Raw genomic sequence first — 7,096 nt, forward strand, 5'->3', positions numbered from 1 at the left:
TCTCAGCGGCTATGACCCTAAAGGAAATATATTACAGCCTCTGTAACCATTCCTGATCTCAGCTCATGAATGATAGGCTGTTTATCAGAGAGCAGAAGGCAGCCCATTGTTGGGATGTAAAGAAAAGGTGACCAGGTTAGAAGGCCTCATATAAGACATGGGTCTCTGGGACCTGCTGAGTAAGCTGATGTGCATATGGTTCTTGGTAAACAGGATATTTTCTTGGGCTCCAAAATCACTATGGATGGTGACTTCAGCCACAAAACTAAGACACTTGCTCCTTGGAAGAAAAGTTAAAACAAACCTAGGCAGCACATTAAAAAGCAGAGACAGTACTTTGAGACAAAGGTCCATATAGTCAAAGCTATGGTTTTTCCAGTAGTCATGTATGGAAGTGAGAGTTGTACCGTGGAGAAGGCTGAGTGCCAAAGAATTAATGCTTTTGAAATGGGGTGCTGTAGAAGACTCTTGAGAGTCCCTTGGAAAGCAAGGAGATCAAACCAGTCAATCCTAAAGAAATCAACCCTGAATATTCACTAGAAGGACCAATCCTGAGGCTGAAACTCCAATTCTTTGGCTACTTGATGTGAAGAGCCAACATACTGGAAAAGACCCTGATGCTAGGAAAGATTGAGGGCAGAAGCAGAAGGGGATGACAGAGGATGAGATGGTTCGACGGCATCATCAACTCAATGCACATGAGTTTGAGCAAACTCTAGAAGATAGTGAAGGACAAGGAAACCTGCCGTACTTCAGTCCATGGGGTCGCAAAAGTTTGACATGACTTAGCGACTGAACAACAACAAACAGGACGGTGTTGGCCCAAACTGCTAATACTCAGCTCTGCCATGATGTGAAAGGGGTCTTCTAAGAGCAGAGATGCATAGCCACAGAGATGGTCATGCATTCCACCTAACAACCAGTAAAAATTAGAATGGTAGCAGCTACCTCTGATCGGAGGCTTCTCGTGTGCACACACCTCCTGGGTGTCAGTGCTTACCAGGACCTGACTGGCCCTTGAAGCTCCAAGAATCCCAAACAACCTAGAGCCCCCCAGAGGCACCATGCTAATTCTTGCCTCTGTGCCTTTATCCAGGCATTCCTTCATTCGACACTTATATCCTAACTATTATGGGTCTTTGGTGGGGGAAATTGTGTCCCTTTCCCCAAAATCCATATCTTAAAGTCCTAACCTCCAATGTGACCTGATTTGGAAATAGGGTCATTGCAGATGTAATTAATTAAGAGGACGTCACAGTGGAATAGGGTGAACTGTGTTCTTATAAACAGGGGCAATTTGCATGCATACACATGGGGGTAACATCACATGAAGATGAAGGCAGAGAGCAAGGGGATATGTCTACAAGATGAGAAACACCAAAGACTGACAGCAAACCTTTCTCAGGAGCTAGGAGAAAGACATGAAGCAGATTCTTTCTCACAGCCCTCAGAAGAAACCAAGTCTGCAGACCCCTTGATCTCAGATCTCTAGCCTCCAGAAATGTGAGAAAATACATTTCTGTTGCTTTACTCATCCAGCCTATAACACCTTGTTACAGAAACCCTGACAAACTAATACAGTATCAGACATGCAGTTATGGGAATCAGCACTGAGCAACACAGATGAGGCCCCTGCCCACACTAGTACCCTAAGAATACAAAATTAAATACACTACAACTCCAGGTCATGATAAGTGATGTGAAGGAGACTAAAGCAGAATAAAGGGATGGACAGTGAACAAGGTGCTCAGAGAAAGTATCTGTGAGGAGGGGATATTTTGAGTAGAGGCCTGAAAGAAGTGAGGGAGTAAGTCATGCAAAGTTGTGAAGATAGAATATTCCACGATGGCCCCTTGGTCTGGATGGTTGTTCTCCTTGCCAGCACCCTCTCCTAACCCTCCCAGCACCGGATGACTCATTCTAGTCTCAGCTTAGATGCCCTCTCTTCCAAAGAGACTTAGCTGACCCCCAAACTAAGCTAAATGCTGCCCTTCTGAAGTGAGGTGAAGTCACCCAGTCGTGTCTGACTCTTTGCAACCCCATGGACTGTAACCTACTAGGCTTCTCTGTCCATGGGATTCTCCAGGCAAGAATACTGGAGTGGATTGCCATTTCCTTCTCCAGGAAATGCTGCCCTTCTATGGGCTCCCAAACATCTAGAGTACATGTATCCCTCAACAACTTGTTTTATAATTTTTTTTTGTTAGTTTTGTGTCTTTCTACCTAGATTGTGCTTTCACAGAGGACAGGACTATGTCCTATTCATTTCTGTGTCCCCAGAGGTCAGCAAAGAATCTGGTGAACAACAAGTGTGATAAGTTTGTTGTATAGATGGTTGGGTGGATGGATGGATGGACTGATAGATGAATGGATAGAAGAAGTGAATGAGATTATGTTATTTATTCCTCCCTACAACCTTGAAGGATAGTTATTATTGTACTTATGATACAGATGAGGAAATCTTGGTCTCACTGAGGAGGGATCTGGGCTAGTCACACTATTCATACTGACCATGTTCTAGGGCACAATTCAACCGGCTTAAATTATTGAAGGACTTAGATGAGCAAAGTCACCCATTGGACCCAAGTTCCTTGAAGGGCGCAGCCCTTTACAAATTACACTCTGGAAATTACATTTCCATTTGTTCCTCCCAATAGCCTGAAAATATATAAACAGGATAACTCTATTTATCTGACAGACAGGAAAATCCTGATTCAGGGAGGTGAACTGAATTGTCCAGGCTCTCACAGCTAGCAAGCAGAGCAAGGACTCCTGGCTCCCTGTTTTCCCATTCGTTGGTGCTGCTGCCCCAACTCACTGACCCTCGGAACCATATCTTAGATGCTTAGAGCTAAGAGGACTTGGACTTCATATAGGCCAGCCTCTTACAGATGAGGAAGGAGAGGCTCAGACCTGGCAACCCCATGCTCACCATCCTTTCTTCAGACTTTCCCCATTTCACTTGCTCTAAAAGAGTACCAGAGTGAGGCTACTCTGCTCAAAGACAACAGGAAACACCTGCCCTTTGTTACAAAATGAACAAAAAGCAAAACAAAGAAAGAGAAAAGGAAACCATCATCTAGACAGAACCCTAAAACTCATTTCTTTTCCTAAGAACGGCAAGCTCTTCTTCAGCACCCCTTTCCCTTTAAGACCTTAAGCTTTCCTGGAGGTTTAAATTGGAGGAGTACAGAGTGATGATAAATCCGCCAACCACAGCAGCCCCTCCATTAGCCCTTTAATGATAAACATGTGAAGAATTGATGCTTTTGAACTGTGGTGCTGGAGAAGACTCTTGAGAGTCCCTTGGACTGCAAGGAGATCCAACCAGTGCATCCTAAAGATGAGGCCTGGGTGTTCATTGGAAGGACTGATGTTGAAGCTGAAACTCCAATACTTTGGCCACCTGATTGGAAAAGACCCTGATTCTGGGAAAGATTGAGGGCAGGAGGAGAAGGGGACAACAAAGGATGAGATGGTTGGATGGCATCACTGACTCAATGGACATGAGTTTGGGTGAACTCCAGGAGTTGGTGATGGACAGGAAGGCCTGGCGTGCTGCGGTTCATGGGGTTGCAAAGAGTAGGACACAACAGAGTGACTGAACTGAACTGAATTGTGGAGGCAGGGGGGCATGGTGGCCAGGATAGGCAGGGTTCAAGGAGTTTCTCCCTCTCTGGTATGGATGGGGATGGCTGCATTTCTCCAGTAACCCAGCTTTCCTAGTGGGAAATGGAGGGGAGCAGGAGCCCCACCACAGCCAGCAGTCTGCAGGGCAGCAAAGGTGACTGTGACTTCACTCCCCCCATCCACATGGCCCAGCAGCCCTCTGCTCTGTCCTGGATCTCTGTGCCCAGTTAAAGGTTATGGATTCAACCCAGAGGGATCAAGGTCAGATCCAGGAGCTGCAGTCTGTCCCCATTCCATGAACAGGGATAAAATCAAGTGTGCCTGACATTTGGGGATATAATATCTCAAATCTGGTCTAAAGTTGAAGGTTTTTATGCTGGAAGGCTGCTTCTACTCCAGTGTTCCAAAAACATGAGCAATATTCACCTCTCAATCAAGGAAAAAACCTCAGTCCCTTCCTTCTACCCTAGGATCATACTCACAGTCAAACGATGAGCAAGGCAGCTCACCCTACTTGAGAGCTGTCTCCTCAGCAGCACTGTCTCTCCATTCCTAGAGCACCTACCTCAGATATGACCTCATCACCTCTTGCATGACCTTCTTATTATAGCAGACCCTCCCTCCCCTGACAACCTATCCCACCTGTTGACATGCTCTTCCTGCACAATTAACCTGATCAGGTTAGTTCCCAGCTCCAAACACCAGGTTCCTGTTTCCCTTGTTGTTCAGTCACTAAGTCATGTCTGACTCTTTGTAACCCATGGACTGCAGCACACCAGGCTTCCTTGTTCTTCATTATCTCCTGGAGTTTGCTCAAACTCATGTCCATTGAGTCAATGATGCCATCCAAACATCTCATCCTCTGTTGCCCCCTTCTCCTCCTGTCCTCAATCTTTCCCAGCATCAAGGTCTTTTCCAAAAAGTCAGCTCTTCACATCAGGTGGACCAAGTATTTGGAGCTCCGGCATCAGTCCTTCCAATGAATAGTCAAGGTTTATTTCCTTTAGGATTGACTGGTTTGATCTCCTTGATGTTCAAGGGATTCTCAATAGTTTCCCTTGAGATATGTCCAAATTCTTCATCAGACTCTATATAACCCAACCTCAGCTCCTTATCTCTTACCGCCCCTGGCTCCCATTCTTCTCCCCAGCAGCTCTCAGCTGCTTGCAGTTACAGCCACATTGTGCCATGTATCATCTCCATTCACTTCCTCTTGTGACCCTTCTTCCTGGAGCAACTCCCTCCCCTCACCATCTCCCGCCTCTTATTGCACTGCCCAAATGCTACTCAGTCTTTGAGACCCAGCACAGGCATCATCTCCTGAAGAGGCTTTGCCAGGTCTCCTTCATACCAGCCCAGCCACCCAGCTGGGACAGGGGCCTTCACCTTGCACCCACACCCCTGTCTTGCTACACCCACAGTGACAGCCACCTAATCATGTCCCTTTCTTCTGACTCCTCCTCAAGGGTCAGGGCTCTGTTTTACTCATTTCCTCATCCCCAGATGCTGGTCAAATCTCTGAAAAAAAACAGAAGAACTCCACAAATGTCTCATGGGTGAATGAATGCATGGTTGGTGGAATTGATTTGAAGAGTCAGACACAACTGAGTGACTGAACAACAACAAATGAGGGAAAGTAAAGAGTCTAGGAGAGTTCCAGGCATTGACACTTTTCCTAAGACTGGAAACACACAACAAATGAAGGTTTAGGGAGCAGATGGCTGCCTCATTGGGTACAGATGTCCCATAGGCAGTTAGATCTATGTACATATATGGAGTTCAGAAAAGACTGTATCTGGATGAGGGATATCATTTGGAGAATCACTGTAGTAGGAAAATTGTTCAGAGAAGGCTCTAGAGTGAGAAAAACAGGGGTGGGAACCCTGAGGAACACTGTCATTAAAGCATGGGCAGAGGAAGATAGATAGTTCCATGTGAATAACAAAGGCTGCTACTTCTGCTAAGTCGCTTCAGTCATGTCCAACTCTGTAAGACCCCATAGACGGCAGTCCACTAGGCTCCCCCATCCCTGGGATTCTCCAGGCAAGAACACTGGAGTGGGTTGCCATTTCCTTCTCCAATGCATGAAAGTGAAAAGTGAAAGTGAAGTCTCTCATCATGTCCAACTCTTAGCGACCCCATGGACTGCAGCCTTCCAGGCTCCTCCATCATTGGGATTTAACAGGCAAGAGTACTGAAGTGGGTTGTCAGTGCCTTCTCCGAAATAACAGAGGGGACGTGGCCAAAGAGGTAGGAGCTGCTCCATCAGAACGTGATGCCACCCAAATCAAGGGATGAGAGCACTCCAAGGGGACCAGTGTTTCCAAATGCAGCAGTCACTTCTTTTATTTATTTGTTTACTTGGCTGTGCGGGGTCTTAGCTGTGGTATGGGAACTCTTAGTTGCAGCATGTAGGATCAATTCCCCAACCAGGGATCGAACCTGGGCTCCCTGCATTTGGGGTGCAGAGTCTTAACCACTGGACCACCAAGGAAGTCCTCCAGCAGTCACTTCTTAAACAATGAGCAAGGCCTTTATAATCTAGTCCTTGCCTAGATTTTCTACCTCATCCCCTCACACTGTAGATTTCAGCCCTTCTGCATATCTTAGGGTTCTCTCAATCTTCTGTGAAATTCTACCTTCCCATTCATTTGTTCATTCATTTCCTCTCCTGTAAGGTCCACACATTCCTGTGTGGTTCCACACAACCCACTGGAAATTGTCATCATCAATCAAATGCCATGTTGAGCTTTTTCTCCTATAAAGCTTGCCTAGCCTGTTAACCACTGCTTCCTGTAGCCCTCCACTTTTCTATCAACTTGGCTCTTACACATCACCTGCAAGACTATATTTCTATTTCCATGCCTCTCTTCCCCATAAGATTGCCTTGTCTAGGGGCACAGGCTGTCTATTTATCTCTACAATGTCAAGAGCAGACACGTGATGTGGCATGGTCAGCAGTTTATATGTTTTATTGAATGAGAAAGAGTGAACAAAAGACTTTGCACATCAACATCACTCAGAGAACAAATCAATGGCAGCGTAAAAATCAAAATAGAGTTAATTGAGAATTTTCCTTGGCTGGGTTTTGATTAACTGGGGTTTCCCTGGGTTAACGCCTGGATTGATACTATACAGAATACATTCAGGTTTGCCCTGGCCTATATGAGCTCCTGAATGTAGTTGCAAATGAACTAATCTGGGTGGGAGGGATCACCTTTGTACAGTTATATAGAAACATCCGTTTGTGTTGAGACTGCCCAACTGGCTTTCCCCTAGCCCCACTACACCAAGGGTGTCTCATAAATGTTAAATAATCATAATGACCATGCTCAAGGGGGTGTCAGTGGTTATAAAAGCTGGCTTTTATGGATGCTTATCTGCATCTCCTGGTGGGTGGCTACAACTTACACAGGCCTGATGGCCAGAGGGCTCCATACAGGCTGCATCTGAGAGACCTCTACGC

The 7,096-nt window shown here is 45.9% G+C and overlaps 1 non-coding gene across 1 annotated transcript; it reads right to left on the reverse strand.

Annotated features, from left to right (window-relative positions):
• TRNAW-CCA lies at positions 6,052–6,124 on the reverse strand. Its single transcript has one exon. It is a non-coding gene; the product is annotated as a tRNA-Trp (tRNA).

The sequence above is a fragment of the Capra hircus genome, chromosome 3 (genome assembly GCF_001704415.2).
Source record: "Capra hircus breed San Clemente chromosome 3, ASM170441v1, whole genome shotgun sequence".
Classification (NCBI taxonomy): domain Eukaryota; kingdom Metazoa; phylum Chordata; class Mammalia; order Artiodactyla; family Bovidae; genus Capra; species Capra hircus.